This window comes from Pleurodeles waltl, chromosome 9, assembly GCF_031143425.1.
Source record: "Pleurodeles waltl isolate 20211129_DDA chromosome 9, aPleWal1.hap1.20221129, whole genome shotgun sequence".
In the NCBI taxonomy this organism is placed as follows: Eukaryota; Metazoa; Chordata; class Amphibia; order Caudata; family Salamandridae; genus Pleurodeles; species Pleurodeles waltl.
Window position 1 is genome coordinate 927,948,142 of NC_090448.1, and position 18,498 is coordinate 927,966,639.

Here is an 18,498-nt window from a genome sequence, read left to right on the forward strand (position 1 = left end):
AGGTCCCAGCAGCGTCTACCATTTCAGGGAAGGGGAAAAAAACCAAAGGCAAGACACTTCAGGGTTCAGAGCCTCCAGGTGAGGGACTGGTGACCACCAGTTGTCCTGACAGGTCAGCAACCTGTACCGAGGTAAGCACCGCCGCAAGCACCACCACCTGCACCGCCATCTGCACTGCCACCTGCACTGCCCCCTGCACCGCCACTGCCACAACGACAGTCAGCAGCATCATCCCCAGTGGGCAGCAGTCCCAGGCTGCTGGAGATGGCCTGGTGTCTCCCTACACTACTACCAGCACCTGCACCATGGGCAGCACTAGCAGCATCTCCACCGCAGGCACCGTCACCTGCACTGCCACCTGCACTGCCACCTGCACCACCATATGCACTGCCACATGCCCAGCCGGTGCCACTACATCGGACATCAGCAGAATCCCCAGTGGGCAGCCATCCGAGGCTGCTGGAGACGACCTGGACCCTGCACCCACCACTTGAAGCACCACCACCAGCACTGGCACTACCAGCAGTTTGCAGCCTAAGTCGCCGTAGGATGGAGTCTGGCTCTGCCTCCATGGAGTATCATGCTACTTGTTCCCTGCACATCTCGTGCCTCAGACACCCAGGTGAGGGAATGGGAACTGCCACACCCCAGGTGCAGCATCACTGGGCACAAGGCCCCCTGCAGAACCAGTGGAGATATGCATCCACTCCCCCTATTCTTGTCAGGATGAAGCAAACTGGGCACAATGCCCCCTCCAGGACCTGTGGAGATATGCATCTACTCACCCCTATCCTTGGCAGGATGATGCAGACTGGGCGCAAGGCCCCCTCCAGAACCAGTGGAGAGATGCATCCACTCCCCCTATTCTTGTCAGGATGAAGCAAACTGGGCACAATGCCCCCTCCAGAACCTGTGGAGATATGCATCCACTCCCCCTATCCTTGGCAGGATGAAGCAGACTGGGCACAAGGCCCCCTCCAGAACCAGTGGAGAGATGCATCCACTCCCCCTATCCTTGGCAGGATGAAGCAGACTGGGCACAAGGCCTCCTCCAGAACCAGTGGAACATGTCACCCACTTGAGAGACTGTGGTTTTGCGCTTCCCAGGACCAAGCAGTGGGCAAACCACTCACTTGAGAGACTTGAGAGACTGTGGCTCTGCACTCCCCAGACAAGGAGTGGGCAAACCACCCACTTGAGAGACTTGATAGACTGTGGCTTTGCACTCGCTGGGGGCATGTTGCCCCCTCCAGGAGCAGTGCCATAGTCCCATCTTCCGGCTGAGGTGCCCCCCATCCCCCTGAGGTGCCTGTGTTTTTTCGACCTGATGGCCCTGCAGTGTTCTCTCCGTTTTGAGGCAGGAGTCAAGTGTGGGCTTCTCCCATTATTTTTTGGGCCACTAGTTCATGGACATTTGCAATGGACAGTGTACGGCCCCCTGTACATATTGTAAATATTTGTATAAAATGTTGTTTACAATCGTTAACTTTATATGCATTTTCTAAATATCATAGATTTGACTAAATTCCTTTTGTCATGGTGTTCTTCCAGGTTACGGGGTGTAACTGTAATGTTGCTGCATGTGTTTGTCTGTATGGTGTTTTGGGTGAGGGTGGTAGTGGCGGTGTTGCGTGTGTGTGTCACTCTCTTTTTCCTCCCCCGTGTGCTAGGTGCAGTACTCACTGTGGTCGTCGCTGCCGCCTTCTTTGAAATTCCTGGTGTATTGGCAGATACTCAAAAAACAACAGCAAGGGGGGCAGAGAGTGGGATATTCGGAGGATAGACTCCTGGTCCAGTGTGTGAAGTTCCCAATACTGTATAAACCAAAAAATTGCACACACAGTTCCAAAAAGAGGAAAATTGTATCTACCGGTTCTGCATATCAGGGAAACCAAAAGGTTGTAAGCACGAGCCCTCACTCACCTTTCGGTGACATGCTTCATCATAGGGCTGTGCTCCTCGTCAGGCCGGCGCTGCAATGCCTGACGGGCCCCACACGGGGGCTCTTTGCCGGAGATCTTTTGAGCGAAATGCGCACCGGTCAGAAATAGGAATCGAGGATTGGAGTGGAAAAGTTTAAAAATGTCTAGAGGTACAAACCGTTGATATCTTTAATTAAATGTTAGTGCCTCTGACAAGATTAAAAACAAAGAATAGGGATATGGTAAAATAATGTCTACACTCCCCATAAAGTATAACAAAATGATGTTAACTATAGCCACCAACCCTCATACTAAAGAGTGGTGAAAAAACAGAAAGAAGAAAACACAGGATCCCCTGTGCTACTCTACATTACAGGTCAACATGTTTCTCGCTTATGCGATTCGTCAGGACCTCAAAGACGTACCTAATCCTTCAAATATTTGGGCTGCCCATATTAGGGGAAGCAGAACCCTTCAAATAATAAATGTAGGGCCTCATCGGGGGACAAACATCGAGATGTGTAAAATCCTCTGTGGTTTTACTAAAGTTGCGAAGTCGACTGTAGACCTATGCTCATTATGGTTCCCCGTATTGGCAGATACACCAGCATGGGGAGGACCTGAAGTTCGGGCTCCATGGCGTCCTGGTTCTTCGTTGAATGTCGAAAGGTGAGTGGTTCCCCTTCAGTGTACTGTTTCCACCGTGCTTTTGATGTCGTTGGTACCGCCCTGGAAAAGCTGGCGGATTGGTGCCTTGTAAAACGGTGGGCGGTACATTGTCTTCCACCTGTCTGTTGGTGGTGACCGCCGCAGTGTTTGTTGCTACCGCCCTGGCCCTGTGTTAAAGTGACTGTCTATGTTGGCGGTTTCCGCCGTGGTCATGATCCCATTTTTTTTTACTGCTGGCCTGTTGGCGGTATTACCACCTCTTTATCACCGACCCCCAGGGTTGTAATGAGGGCCATCGTCTTAATATAACAGATAATATAAATGGAGCCTCAAAACATGCAGTAACTCTTAAACTATTTCCAATCATGTTCTTTATTTATATGTAGCATACATTTTTCATTAACCATAATAACAAATCAAATATATAGTTTGACTCAGACCACTTGACAGTCCACTCGAAACTAAAGTATAACATTCATACTCATAAACATTTCAACTATTCCACATTCATACATCATTTACCAACTGACTGCACATTAAAAAAAGAAAGCATGTAGAACCAGAAAACATCAAATAGTACAAGAAATATTAACAAATCAATCTTCAGATATGGTAAACAATGAACTTAACAGTCAAAAGCACAATTTCCTTGCAAGTTGTTCAATGCAGCATATTAATATATAGTTGATCTTCATCATAATATTATTTTGCTTTCTGGTTCATGCTGAGATCATGGGAGCACTGACAGTGACTGCAGGTCTCCCCCAGGATTCCCTTACCTGCCCCTTGGCCCCCTTCTGAACTTGGAGAAACTCTAGGAGCAATTCCTGGTCTTCTGGGCCTCCCTGCTGGGACTGAAGGCACGCTATGTTGCCTGCAAGTGCCTGTGACCTAAACAAGACTAATACCTCGTCCATTGCACCCATTCTATGCATTAAAGTCTCCAAATCTCACTCAGCCTATGTGCACTTGGAACCCTTCCTTGCACCACCACTCATCCTCAGACCAAAACAAGCGGTTACTAGAACAAGCACCAAATAAAGCGAACCAAACCTGCTGTTCTACATGCTTCCAATGAAGGTAAAATGTCCTCAGTCTATGAAATGCAATTAGGGTCTCTTACCAAACAAAAATTTGCACTGACAGCTGAGCCAATGTCTTCACAGCAGTGTAGCCCAAAAATCCCAAAAACACAACAAAAACACTTAGGGACATCTTTACAAGAAAGTGGCGCATTAGCATTGATGCACCACTTTTCTTGCCCCCACTACTGGCACATGGGTGCTCCTTATTTGCAATACGGTACACCATGGCACACAATAACACAGTAGTATCAACATTTTTGTTTTACTTGTGCAAAAATGTTGACGGTAGTCCAGCAAAGCACAGGGTGGCCCATAAGAGATTCTGGGTGCATCATTTTAACACTTGCCCTGAGCAGGTTTCTAAATATGCCCCTTAGTTTATACTTGTGTCTCTAGGACAGACACAAGCCTCACGTAGCTAAACTGCACCTGTGAAATAAGTCTGAGCACTCCCCATTCTCCCCTCCTGGCTGGAAAAACAATCCTAAGAATGCCAAGAGCCACAACAGGCTATTGGCAAGAAGAATTAAATTGCCCATAATGGTTGGTCAGGATGAGCCAAAAGATCCCATGGAAAATTGTCTGCAAGAAAACGCGGTCAATGTCCCTTTTTATAGCTCCTCTCAGCTTCAGAAACCACAACAACAAAACATATGGCCCAACAAGCACCAATAGCCCAACCTATTCAGCACAAGTAAACTTACCCCAGTAAATCCTGGACTAGAAAACACAAATGCCCTTCTTCCCCCCCCCCTCATCTACAGCTGCAATGCCCCCCACCGGAGCAGCCACAGAGTACCTAAGTACCTGAGTCGAACGAGAAACAAGCTCTCTACCCAGTGCGGCCCCCAGCAAAAGATGGCTGCTTTGTGTAATGCAGACTCCAGGAGGCGAGCTGTGCGTGCTGTGTTTGGGAGACCTGCATAAAAGACAAAAACAAACAAAAATCCTAGGTGTGGGTGAAGATTGGTGCGGACCCCAGGGAACAGGGCGGCATCCGTGCAGCAAGGCAGAGAGTGGGGAAACAGTGACCCTCTTGCGGCCTTGCAGCTCCTTTTATTGGCCGGGCTTGCCCCTTTTTTCATGAGAGCGACCCCCCGAAGCACTACAAGTGCGTCTGGAGCCATGCTCTCTAGCTGAGCCAATTGCTGCCCCGTCATTGCGAGGCGGTGATGTATCACTCCACCACCTCCAGCTCCGGCAATGACGAACGTCCAAATGTGTGGCTCCCCCAAGTTATGGGGAGCATTTGCCAAAAGTTTTGGGGTGTGTGACTTTAGTGTTTACATTTTACAAATTCATTTTAATTATGAAATGACTAGACCCACACTTTATAGTGTTTTGTGGCTGACATTCCATTTTGAGGATAGAAATACATTGCTATATAGTCCTTAACAAATCAAATTAAAGCGTTGAAAGTAGACACAATAGTTGCATTATTGTAAATCACTCAACAGGAGAGAGTATCATGAAGCAACCGTTAGGTAGCATTATACAAAGAGCTAAGCAAACAAACAGTAAACACTCCTTAGAGTAACATTGTAATTCAGATTCAGGCAGAAACAGAGTTTTACAGTGAAGTGAGAATTGCACGTTTTGCCGCACAGCCTTTAGGTTTTTCCCTGTTTTTCTCCTGGAAAAAACAGAGGAAGTGTGGCTGGCCCCGTCGCACGCAGTGCGACGATAAGGGGGACAGCTTTCTAGCGTCGCTCCCCTGCCTGCCCAAAAGGTGGTCCGGAGAGGCCTCCGTAGTGGAGAGGGTGGTCCCCAGCTGGTTTATGGCCGCCTAGGTGTTAGAAGGGAGGAGTAAGGCCGGGAGGTCTCTTAAGGGGAGACCTGGCAAGGCTGGGCCTCTTTGGGGTCACGGCGGCGAAGTCCTACCCACCCACCCTACAGAAGGAGAATAGAAGGCAGGGAAGCGTGCATAGTGGAAAGAAAGGTTGGGATAGTGGAACAGGAGGATAACATGCCTTTCTTTACAGGAAATTACAAACCGTCGCAATGCGGAGTTACAGGGCGATCCTAAAGCTTAAAAATTGGTTAAAAGGCCTCCAGATGGTGATTCCTGGAGCCAAAGGTATTCCTCAGGGCCCTGGGAGCCTTGACGGCGGGGTCCTGGGATGACGCGACGGCGCTCCTTAATCCCGCAAGGGACAGTTGGAATCCTGAGCAACTGTGGAGACTGGCCTGGGTCTCGCTCTGACTTGTCAGGAGCATGACAAACTAATAAAGTGGTAAAAACCACGATAAAGGAACGAGCTGTAAGATGCTAAACATGTTGGTGCAGAGAACACCAGACGTAACAGCTCTAGCTTTCTCAGGATGGGTGTCGGCCAATATTAATAAACTCATCTCCGACACCGGGATCGCCCGTAAGCTAACCCTACCTGTGAAACCAATAAATTGCGACATATTATACCCACAAACTTTGTCCTGGCATTATTACGTGCATGCATGGTATTGTGATAAACACTAATGGTACTTACCTGAAAGAGCTAGGGGTAGCAGCGCTATGTCTGTGGAGAAAAGGTTCAAAGTACGATAAATCACTGCTAGACCTGGTATGCAAGCAGTGAATCGCATAGCAATTCCTATTTCCCATTCCCCAGTAGAAACTAGAAACATTGGGAATAACCTATCCCAGTTGTAGAATTACTGAGGTGGCTTTCCCAGACATGTATAATTTGGAATTTGGAAGGTAATGTAGGCATCCATCAGCAGGTGACCTGCCAGCCCACCAGGGCAGCAGACGGTACAGCCTCTGCTCTCATGGCGAGGGCGCCTGACATATCATGAAACTCCTACTTCTATGGTGGGATTCTCACTGCTTTCAGCACAGCAGCCACTTTTTAGTTTTTTAGAAAATGACCATACAAAGGTGAGTTTGCTTTTCAAAAACAGCAAAAAAAAAGTCCCTAAAGTGGTGGACGTTTTCTCTCAGAAGATGGGGACCATGTGCATTGTTGCTTGTTTAGGCTCGTCAGATTTTCCGGCTCCATGTTTGAGCGACTGCCATTAACAGTGCTAATCTTATGATGTACACTAACAGACTACCTTGCGCCGAACAACAGTCTAAACTTTGGACGAGGTCTTTGGTATAGAAAGACAGTCATTTTAGTACCTTGTGGCCTCTTACATCTGAATAGAGAGATCTAATTTTTAGCTCAGGATAACCTCATTTTGCACTCTTCGTGATCAAGCTGGACATCTTTTCAATGTTTAGATTGACCACAGAGCCTCATTGCTCTATCAAGGCAAGCCCACAGAAAATAATGACAAACACTTTTATTTCTTGTTTTCATTTTTCTCACTGTGAAGCCAAACTCTGCAGTATTGTACTCTAGATCGAAACGTGACATACAAACCAGAAGAAAATGTAAACAATGGTTGTATAAAGTACAATAGCTCATATGTCTGTGGCACCCAAAAGAGACTAAGGGGGTCATTCTGACCCCCGCGGGCGGCGGGCGCCGCCCGCCTGGAGGGAGCCGCCATATGGCCGCTCCGCGGTCAAAAGACCGTGGAGGCCATTCTGGCTTTCCCGCTGGGTTGGCGGGCGACCGCCCGCCAGCCCAGCGGGAAACCCCTCCCCACGAGGAAGCCGGCTCCGAATGGAGCCGGCGGAGTGGGTATGTGCGACGGGTGCAGTGGCACCCGTCGCGTATTTCAGTGTCTGCAAAGCAGACACTGAAATACAAAGTGGGGCCCTCTTACGGGGGCCCCTGCAATGACCATACCATTGGCATGGGCACTGCAGGGGCCCCCAGGGGCCCCACGACACCCCTCACCGCCATCCTGTTCCTGGCGGTCGGAGCCGCCAGGAACAGGATGGCGGTGAGGGGGTCGGAATACCCCATGGCGGTGCAGCAAGCTGCGCCGCCATGGGGGATTCCCAGGGCAGCGGAAAACCGGCGGGAGACCGCCGGTTTTCCTGGTCTGACCGCGGCCAAACCGCCGCGGTCAGAATGCCCTGCGGGGCACCGCCAGCCTGTTGGCGGTGCTCCCGCATCCCCGGCCCCGGCGGTCCTTGACCGCCGGGGTCGGAATGACCCCCTAAAACTGATTTGCAATATATTTCTGACATGTTGAATATATTGCAACACATTTTGTCAATATTAACATACAGAACGTGTTCATTCCCCCAGATAGTTCAGTTTGTTGTTTCGTTGGTGTTGTTGTCTTGTTGCAAAATTCTGCGATGTAAATAAAAGTATTTGAATCTTTTTCCTTTCAATGCATACAGTTTTCGCTTTGAAAAAACTCACGTATTTACTGCTCATTAATACCTACTTCAAAGAAAGTATGGCAGTGTTAGTCAAGCCTTTTTCTTTAGGCAAGCCATCTGCTCACTTGCTAATGTACCTTCTATTGGTTTCCATATGAATCATTAAATCAGCACTGTAAATCAAAATCTTTCCTCTTGCATTAGATACCACACAAATACGCACACTGTTGGCGGTTTGCATCCAAATGCTCTCTAGGGGATGGCTGAGCAGTGCAGTGCATTCAAGACTACTCAGGGGCACCTTTGGAGCGTCATGTTATTTCACTATTTTTGTTTTTATGTTTGCAAGTCGTTGCTTTTTTAAACAAGCATTTGATACGCAATAGGTCACGCATTTGCAAGAGCTAAAGTTATTGGCATTGTAAATGGATTACCACATTTTTTGGCCACATAAATTGGTCAACCCTGCCTCATAATTTATTACTTTCCTGCCACATAATACCACTGAGCGAGCAGCTCTATAAGATCATGCGTGACGAAAGCAAACTTTTAATGAGAAACAGTGAAACAAGGGTTGTGAAAGATAGGGTATGATAGCTCTCTACAATGATGAACAAAATGTAAGTGCTTCACTACAGTCAAAGAAGCTTTGTGCTGACATTTTGTAATGTGTGCGCGAACAGGATGCACTGCCCTCTCCGTAACTGTTATGTGATGTAACTAAGAAACAATGTGAAGTAACTGGTAGCCAAAACGCTCCAATAATGTCCATTGCTCTGTGTTAAACTAGAAAGCACCATGAGCATAGAGGAAAAACAAGACAAATAATGACAAGCAACTGGTAGTTATGCAAATCTCCCCAATACTATCCATTGCTCTGTGTAAAACTTGAAAGTGCCATGGGCACCATGAGTGCGAAGGAAAAACAAAACAAACAATGAGAAGTAACAGATAGTTATTCAAAGTGCTCCAATGCTGCCTATTGTGCTGTGTAAATCCTGAAAGCAACATGGCACACAAGAGCACGTCGGATAAAAAAGGGAACAATGAAAAGTATCTGGTAGTCATGCAAAGTGCTCCAATAGTGCCCATTGCACTGTGTAAAACTTGAAAGCACCATGGACACCACAAGCACAAATGAGAAACAAAATAAACAATGAGAAGCAACTGGCAGTCGCGCAAAGCGATCCAATTCTGCCCATTGAACTATGGCAAATTTGAATGCACCATGGCTGCCATGAGCGTGCAGGAAAAACAAATTAAACAATAAGCAGTAACTGGTAGGCATGCAAAGTGCTCCAATACTGCCCATTGAACTGTATAAAACTTAAGAGCACCACATCCGCCATGAGCGCAAATGAAAACAAAATAAACAATGTGAAGTAACTTGCAGTCATGCGAAGTGCTCCAATACTGCCCATTGTGCTGTGTAAAACTTCAGGGGCATATTTATACTCCGTTTGCGCCGAAGTTACGTCGTTTTTTTCAACGCAAATTCGACGCAAAACTAACTCCATATTTATACTTTGGCGTTAGACGCGTCTAGCGCCAAAGTTCATGGAGTTAGCGTCATTTTTTTGCGTGGACACCTTCCTTGCGTTAATGATATGCAAGGTAGGCGTTCCCGTCTTAAAAAATTACTCCGATGCATATGCGTCGTATTTATACTCCCGGGCAAAAATGACGCCCGGGAGTGGGCGAGTCTAAAAAACCCGCATTAGCGCCGGATTTTAGCGCCTGGGTCAGGGCAGGCGTTAAGGGACCTGTGGGCTCACAATGAGCCCAGAGGTGCCCTCCCCTGCCCCCAGGGACACCCCCTGCCACCCTTGCCCACCCCAGGAGGACACCCAAGGATGGAGGGACCCACCCCAGGGACATTAAGGTAAGTCCAGGTAAGTTTTTTTTTCTTTTTTGTGGCATAGGGGGGCCTGATTTGTGCCCCCCTACATGCCACTATGCCCAATGACCATGCCCAGGGGACAGAAGTCCCCTGGGCATGGCCATTGGGCAAGGGGGCATGACTCCTGTCTTTGCTAAGACAGGAGTCATTTCAATGGGGGATGGGCGTCGTAAAAAAATGGCGCAAATCGGGTTGTGGCGTTTTTTTTGCCTCAGCCTGACTTGCACCATTTGTGGACGCCCATACGCCATTTTCCCCCTACGCCGGCGCTGCCTGGTGTACGTCGTTTTTTTTAACGCACACCAGACAGCGCCGGCGGCTAACGCCAGCTAACGTCATTGAATAAATACGGCGCCCGCATGGTGCTTCAGAATGGCGTTAGCCGGCGCTAATTTTTTTGGCGCAAAACTGCGTTAGCGCAGTTTGGCGTCAAAAAGTATAAATATGGCCCTCAATGTGCCATAGCCGCAATGAGCGTGACTGAAAAACAAAAGAAACAATGACAAGTAACTGTTAGTTATTCACATTGCTCCAATGCTGCAGATTAAGCACCAGTAGCAGAAACTCGATCTGAAGCATTAGAGTGATGTGCATAACTGCCAGTTACTTGTTATTGTTTCTTTTGTTTTTGACTTGCGCTCATGGCGCTTTCAATTTTCATACAGCGGGAACTCGATCGGCAGTATTGAAGCATAAAGCACTCTAATACTGCCAAAAGAGTTCCCGCTGTACAAAAAATATAAGCGCCATGAGCGAGACTAAAAACAACAGAAACAATGACATGTAACTGCCAGTCATGCAAATCACTCCAATACTGCCAATCGAGAGAAGGTCAAGCTAAATGTTAAAGAGTAGTCCTCAAACCGTCCGTCAAACATGGATGCTGCATATGTTAACAGTGGTTGGCTGGTGCTCTCGAGGAAGGGTAAACACCAGAAAAGGTATGGCATATGCATGCCTTTAGCAAATAAAATGAAGGGAATTTTGAAACGCAAGCCCATGATCAAATGAAAGTGATGTGCGTGAGATGGGTGTAGTTAAAGCCCAGAGCATAGATAACAACAGGTCAGAAGCGCTGACATACTCAACCTAAAAATGGGGATTTGAAAGTAACTTCACATAAGCTGGTTGCTTTCACAGTGGAAAAGGTTTGGGGTAACTTCATCATGTACAATCATCCCCAGGAGTTTGTTGTTTGAATTAACAGTGAGTTGTTACTGCATTTCTGTAAAGAACAATTGCACCCCCAGGTACAGGCAGGGTGCGGTATTCTATTCTGCTTGTGAGGAGCATTGTAAATTCTTCCCTACATGTTGGTCTTAAGCCAGTGCAAAGCAAGATGTGTACATTCACGTTCACATGACTGATTACAAACGCTCTGCAGAAATCAAATTACTTGAACGTAGAAACCTTTATGGAAGCCAAAAATCTTGAAGCTTGAGACTATTTCAAGTTTGGATTTTACATGGCTCGATAGCTCAAGTTTAAAGTGTCAGTACACCAGAAAGCTTTAGTGGAAGTCTTAGACTTGGCCAACATTGCACCTCAGAGCTGTATTTTGGTTCCCGGGGATTAGATTCAATTTGTGGCAGTTGTCGATCAAGTGATCTAAAATAATATCTCAAAATACTGTTTACATCAGCGTACAGAGCTTCTTTTTCTGAGTTTCTCCTATTCTTGACATGGAGATTTCCAGTTTTTTTTTGTTTTAGAATAAAAATGAGGGTCTCCCTCTTCAGTATTTTTTGTGAAATGTCCAGAACAGTTCTCAAGTCACCCTGTCAATTTGTCTGAAATGTTGTTAGGTTTTCTCTGATTTTTGAATACCATTCACATGTGGCTATTATCCCTCTAATATCCCATCACTCCCAATAAATGGACATCCAGTGTAGATCAGCAGATTCCTCTGTAAAAACAAGACTGTTTTCATGCTACAGCTTACAGGATTACTAATGTCCCAACTAGGTGAACACACTTTCACAGTGGACATTACCTCAATAATTCTCCGGTTTACGTCAGGAGACCAATTGTAATTAGTCCTGATCTAACTCATTTTTATCAATAGCTATATTCAAGTATTTTCCTTCTTTCCTTTCCAAATTCTTGTACTGGCCTGTTTACAAAATTTCGGCCAATTCCATTGGATAAGTTAGTACTGGCCAATTGTAGCAAGGTGACAGTATTATGTGGTATGACTGGGGAGTCTTGCCATGTAACACTAGCACATTACCCAGTATTGGGTCTTGGGTTCACAATAGTAAACCCTAGCTCAGTACTGGTTGTATGGCTAAGAGCAGCCAGGCTGCTTATAGGAAAATGTGTAATTAATCAATCAATCAATCATGGGATTTGCAAAGCGCACTACTCACCTGTGAGGGTCTCAAGGCGCTGAGGGGGCAGGGGGGCTGCTACTGCTCGAACAGCCATGTCTTGTGATGTAAAACATTTTATAGTTCCTACATGGATGACACTACTCAAAAGAAAACCAACTACAATTTAGAAAAATAAACTTATTTTTATATATATTTAGACACCAAAACAAACTTTGTATCTTACATATAACTGGAAATATGAATTTCACAAAGGTGGTCCCCTGGCACTTCGATGGCTGAAGGTCGCACGGCAGTGAGTAGAAGCTTGAAACTTGGCAGACACCTCACTCCTACTCTTTGGATGCTAGGCAACGAGTTTCTTTAGGCTCACTAACTCAGAGCCTGTCGGGTTGCATTTCGTCTACTTCAGCACAGTGCTTACTCTTGAATTTGCAGGAGACTAGTACCACTTATCAGGGGAGGCTTTCCTGGCTTCTGATTGTCCACTGGAGCTCTCTTGCTGGGACTAATGAGTTTTCACCATTGGCACATGTCGGTCACTCAGTTCCAGTGGTGGTCTCCTTAGGTCAGTTCTGTGTCCTCTGTTCATGTTGCAGCTGGAATTCAGGTCCTGTTGTCTGTGGTAACGTCTTCTTTGTGCCTCTTCTTCTTTGAAAGTAAGAACTGAGGGTCTGGTGTCAGGGGAGCCCCTGAAATCCTAGTTTAGGGGGTAGTAAGGGTGTGAGGAACAGTGGCCAATGGCTACAGGTCCCCAAGGCTAGTCTGCCACTGCATTGACAATTTTCAGTGGGATGATGACACTTTCTACCCAGAACATATTACTCCTAAGTGTTGCCAAGATGGCAGGACCCTTCTTTGGCTGTACAGTCCTCTTAGCCCACCTTAAAGGTGTGCCTAGTCTTTTGGAGGTGTACACCTCCTGCATAGGTAATTTTTCCACCTGCTCGGCTGAGCAGGGCTGGAAGGGCTTTGTCCTCCATTGGGAGGACAAGTAATTACTTATCAAGAACAGGGGAAGCCTTTAAGGCTCACCTCCTTGATTACCTTTCACACTGGCCATCATGGGAGGGTCGAAGTGTGACCTCCTGCCTGCCCAGGCCCTTTTGTCTACATTCTGGGGAAGTACTAGCACAACCAGTAGGAGGGCAGACTTGTCTGTGGTGGCAGAGGTGCTAGGTGGTTAGAGAGCCAGCCAAAATAGCAGAGAGCTGGGTAACTTGGTGGGCACCCTCTAACGGTGCCACCAGGGCATGTTAGTTAATCCTGAGCAGGGTTAAAAGCAAGGTGTTTGATACCAAACACAGGGGGATTGTCTGGACCATCATGGGGATGGACATCTGGGAACTGCCCAGGTGCCAGTCCATGTTATCCTTTGGACCACTGGTTACTTGTGTTAGCATTACATTTTACATGCTATCAGAGGGTCATATATGCTCAAGCACATATGTCCTCACTCATAGTACAATGCACCCTGCCTCCTAGGCTATAGGAGGCCTACCTTAGGGGTGACTGACCTGCCTATGGCAGTACAGGGACTCTGCCATGCACCTGGTGTGCTCCTGGTAGAGTCACACTCGAGCAGCAGACTTCTCGTGCAGGCTAACATGGCAGCTTTGGAGTCTGGCTTTTACTTGGGTCACACAGGGTGGCACAATCAGTGCTGCAGCCCAGGTGACCCCTTTACTACCCTGGGTACTGCTGGTATCAATTACTAGGGACTTACAGGGGTGGTTAAGTCCTTGCCAATTGATCTATGCAATTTGACATACAGTTTAAGGGAAAGAGCACAAGTACTGAACTCTCGTTAATAGGCCTCAGTACACTAACTAGTCAAAAACAACAGCAGCACAAATTGGGGGACGACCTTCCAAAAAGAGCCACTTTGCAAAACCAATAATGAAAGAAACAACATATAAAAGATGCCTAGGCACATAATTATGGACTTTTGGTGCGGGGCAGCGTAGCAAGTCACCTTCCTGTGCTGACCTGTGTCAAAGGGAAAGAGCAGGAATGTGCTGGTATCTATAGGCATACTGCACATTACTGTTGGTTTCTACTGCACTGGAGCAGTTTTGGCAGCCTAGCGCCAATGCAGGCAGCCTTGCAACATGGTGCAAGGCTGCCTGCATTGCAGGCAGGATTGTTTTTGTGCAGAAAGGTACACCTTCCTGCCCAAAAACAACCCTGGGAGGCTTGAATGCAGCACACATAGAAAGAGGAAAAAAACTAGGAGAAATAGACATATTTCTCCTTGCTGCGCCTCCCCTCGGGAGGCATAAGGTTTTGGTGCCTCCAGAGGTTTATAAGGTCTTGTAAATCTGGGGATGCATCAAAATCCATGAGTGTTGCATTGGAACACCCATTGGAAAGCCCATGGGATGCATCCCTTGGGCACAGTAAGGCAAAGCAGCAATTTATTCTGCCTTGCCCTAACCCCATACCAATGAGGCCATTCAAAGCCACACGAAGTGGCTTTGGGTGGCATTATAGACATTGATTTCAAGGTTTGCGCTGCTGTTGCATCACAAAAAGTGACACAACAGCGGCACAAGGGGCTCATAAATATGCCTCTTATGTCTTAGCACAACAATGTAAATCATGTCTTAAAATTGGTTTCAAACCTTTTAGATCACTCAAAGAATTTGAAGGAAATAACATTATGACAAAATGCTTACTAAATTGAAAACATCTTCACATAACCGAAAAACATTCAATGTATAAACTCCAGTTTTTTCAATCAGAATGAACAAATAAATTGCACATGCCCATTTCAATAAAAACAGGTAAGTTCTCCTCTACTTTCATGGAAACAAGAGGTAACCAGGCAGTTGTTGTGAGTAGAAAGATCCTATGATCAGGTTTGTGACTCTTCTAAGACAAAGAGATAAGGCCTAAATTATAAAAGAGTGGTAAAGGAATACAGCCCAAAGACAGTGGGACTCTCAACATCCCTCAGCTGCATTCCTCTCCCTTAATTGAGGGCTGGGGAGGCAGTGTTCTCAATAGTGCAGTCGTTGCTGGCTCCATATTGAAGAAGACCAAGGGAAAGGATGAGACACCATCATATGTGGTGTAAATTAGACACCATATTTGGCATGGCTATCTTTTTTGTGCATGATCAGCATGTAAACGATGGCTGTCTTCCATCTAAATTCCAGAAAAGGTGCCTGACGTGGTGAACAAAGATTTTTATCTCATTCACCACCATCTGACTATGTGATCTAGAGGAACTTACTATTTTAAGGGAAATGTGGCTTGAACATGGAAATTCCCTAATAAAGTGATGTACTTCCCAAAGTCACACTACACAGTTTCAAGATGAAAGGCCTGAGTCATAGTTTGGCAGATGGATTAATTAATGACTTAATGGTAGAGTATTGTACACCTGCCATGGCTAGAGCACCCCACCCACCAAAGTTGGAGATGTCCACTGGCCCAGTGGACATCCTTTCAATTTACAAAACCTCTGTTGCGGTGGTGCCTGTAAATGAATTGAAATTTTGACTGACGGTTCCGCCAACATGATGGAACTGTATGGTCATCTTTCAATATTTTTTTTTTAATTTAAAAATAAAATCCCAAAGCAGGATTTGCTTTTTGAAAATAAAAATAAAAAATAAGAAAAATAAAAAAACACAATGACCTTCTTGGCATGGGAGATTTCTCCCATGGTGTTTGGGGGATTCATTTTGCAGTTGAAACTGCTGATTACTGGCAGGTTTTAGCTCATGGTTTTGGACAGTGAAGACTGCCAATGTGTTTACCCACTCTAAATAGGACAGGTGAACCCATGGCCAAACCTCTGGTGGCCCCTACTCCGTTAGCCTGTCGGTTGTGTATGTAGGTGGCAAGGATGGAATAGTCTTTTAGCTATGAATATTTACATACCTTTTAGTACACATCAAGTGACATGGATAATGTAAGGCCAGTCCCATAGTGACAATGCTGCCATTTTAACAAAGACTGTACAGTATCTGAACCTTTTAGCAGACCTCAAATCACAGAAGATGTCCGAAGCAAGTGGTTCAAAAGCTAACAAACAGTGACTTATTACCAGAGCAGATGAAGTCATTAACTCCACAGCCATACCTATTAAGCAGATTCACTTATACAGCTAATTTTAAATACTCAGAGGTGCTCCGAATAACAATCAATTGCATCATTTATTAACTCAAGGATCCATTAGTGTGTCACTTAAGTGCTTAAACTACGATAGAAGGAAATGTTACAGCTCATCTTAATCATTGACAATTCCCAAGGTAAATATTCCATTTATTGTTCTTGACCTCTGCAGCATTAGTGAAGAAGATGAAGTGTATTAAATTCCATCTACTTTGCACGGTTACCCTTTTCACTTTTGTTAACTTTGGGTTTGGAACTGTTTATGTTAGACTTCTCTAGGCTAAAGCTGCCATAGTTGTCCCTACCCAAGTGCTTTGTAAAAGTTGTAGACTTCTATTTTTCAGCCTAGCTCATACAACAAAGAGCATGCCATCAATATAACTCCTTTTCAGTCAATAGTATGTCTGTAAGTAAATTCACTGTGTTAAGAACACATAATAGGAAACGATCCCTCATTGGCAGACTACACTTCACACCTTTACTAAGTAGACTGTCCTTTTAGTTTCAAGTGTCATGATTAATCTATCAATCACATTCAATCACATAATTGTTAATACCTTTCCATTCCATTAGATGGTTTGCATTATGCCAGTGTATTATCCTCCCAACTCAAGTAATTAATCTTAGCACAAACCTGAATAACCTGTGCTAACAATGCTGTGTGTCAACAAACATCAACTCCAGTAACACTGTTACGCGAATGATGTTTCTTTGGAGGAAGTGAATGACACTCATTTAGATTCAGTACTGGGCAATATCAATTGAGAAAATAAATATTTATTATGAAAACCTATCAGATAAGAAATGGCCAAGGCCCCAATTTCAAGTTTGGCAGATAGAGTAATGTCTATTGAGATGGTTGAGGACATTGGGCTTCATTACAAGTTTGGCCATCCGAAGACCGCCATGTTGGTGGTGGCGGCCGGACCACCAAATTATGAGTTTGGCTGTCAAGCCAACAGAATACAGCAAAAACACTGCCGGCACTGCCAGTGTGGTCAGACCGTCACGGACAATTGCAGTCACCAACAGGACAGCGGAGACCATGTTTCAGTCGGACTCATTACGAGGTTGTACCTAGCCAACATTTCTGCCATGGTCAGACCACCACGGAACCCCAGGCAGAAACAAACTGGATAAGAGGAGACACTCACCTCCATGAAGCCATACTTGTCCGGAGCCTCCATGGAGCCACAACTAGACGTCATCCCACTGCTCCTGCTCGCAGAAGGACAACGGAATCATCTCCGACGTGGACGACAGCTACTGGTAGTACACACAATCACCTGTTACATTTGTATATTGTCAAATTTTATATAGGCATACAACATGCCATAGGGAGCGGGGTGCAAGGGCCATACTCACACGTAACAGCACAATGACACTCACACTTACATACAGCAACAAATACACCCACATATACACAGCAAGCACACAGCAGCCAACACACACACACATACTCCACGTCAAGAACACACAGTTACACATGGCAACAGCACAGGCCTAGTCTCACCCAATCCCGTACAACAAACACATGTCAATACAAATACAATACCACATCATGACAACAACATGTCAGCAACATGCACATGCCCATCACACAATACACACTCTATCCCTAGGGGACAAAAGCACTGCACAAAACCTCATATACTGCTCAAATAACACATAAAACACAAGCACCACACACACACAACCACTAGGACACAACCAATGTCAGCCAGAAAGAACTAAAACCTAGGAAAGGAAATGCAGGACAAAGATGTAGCCATAAAATCAACAACTGTTTGGTCAAAATATATTCCTAAAAATGTTAAAACAGATAAAAGTGCGAGGCCATTGGATAGTCCAGATGCACAAATGTCCATTGCACCAAAGGCACAAAGTGGTGCCCCAACTTGACTCTTGACTTCAATGTAACCTCCACAGGTAGGGGCATCAAGGGGGCAAGCAGGCACCTCAGTGCAGTGACTTTTGGGGGGTATTGGGTGGCGTTGGGCTTAGGCTGGGGGCATTTGGGCTTAGTCTTGGGGGAGTTTGGTTTTGGCTTGAGAGAGAGTTGGGTCTTTTTGGGAGGGGTCAACTACTTGGTGGGGAGAGGGGGCATTGGTATTGGCAAGGGAGGCTTTGGAGGTGCAATGGATGTCCTTGGGGAAGGAAACATATCTTTTAGCGGTGTCAAGGGTGGAGAACAGTAGGGAAAAGTTTAAACTTAAGAGGAAAACTTTCTTAGACACACAGG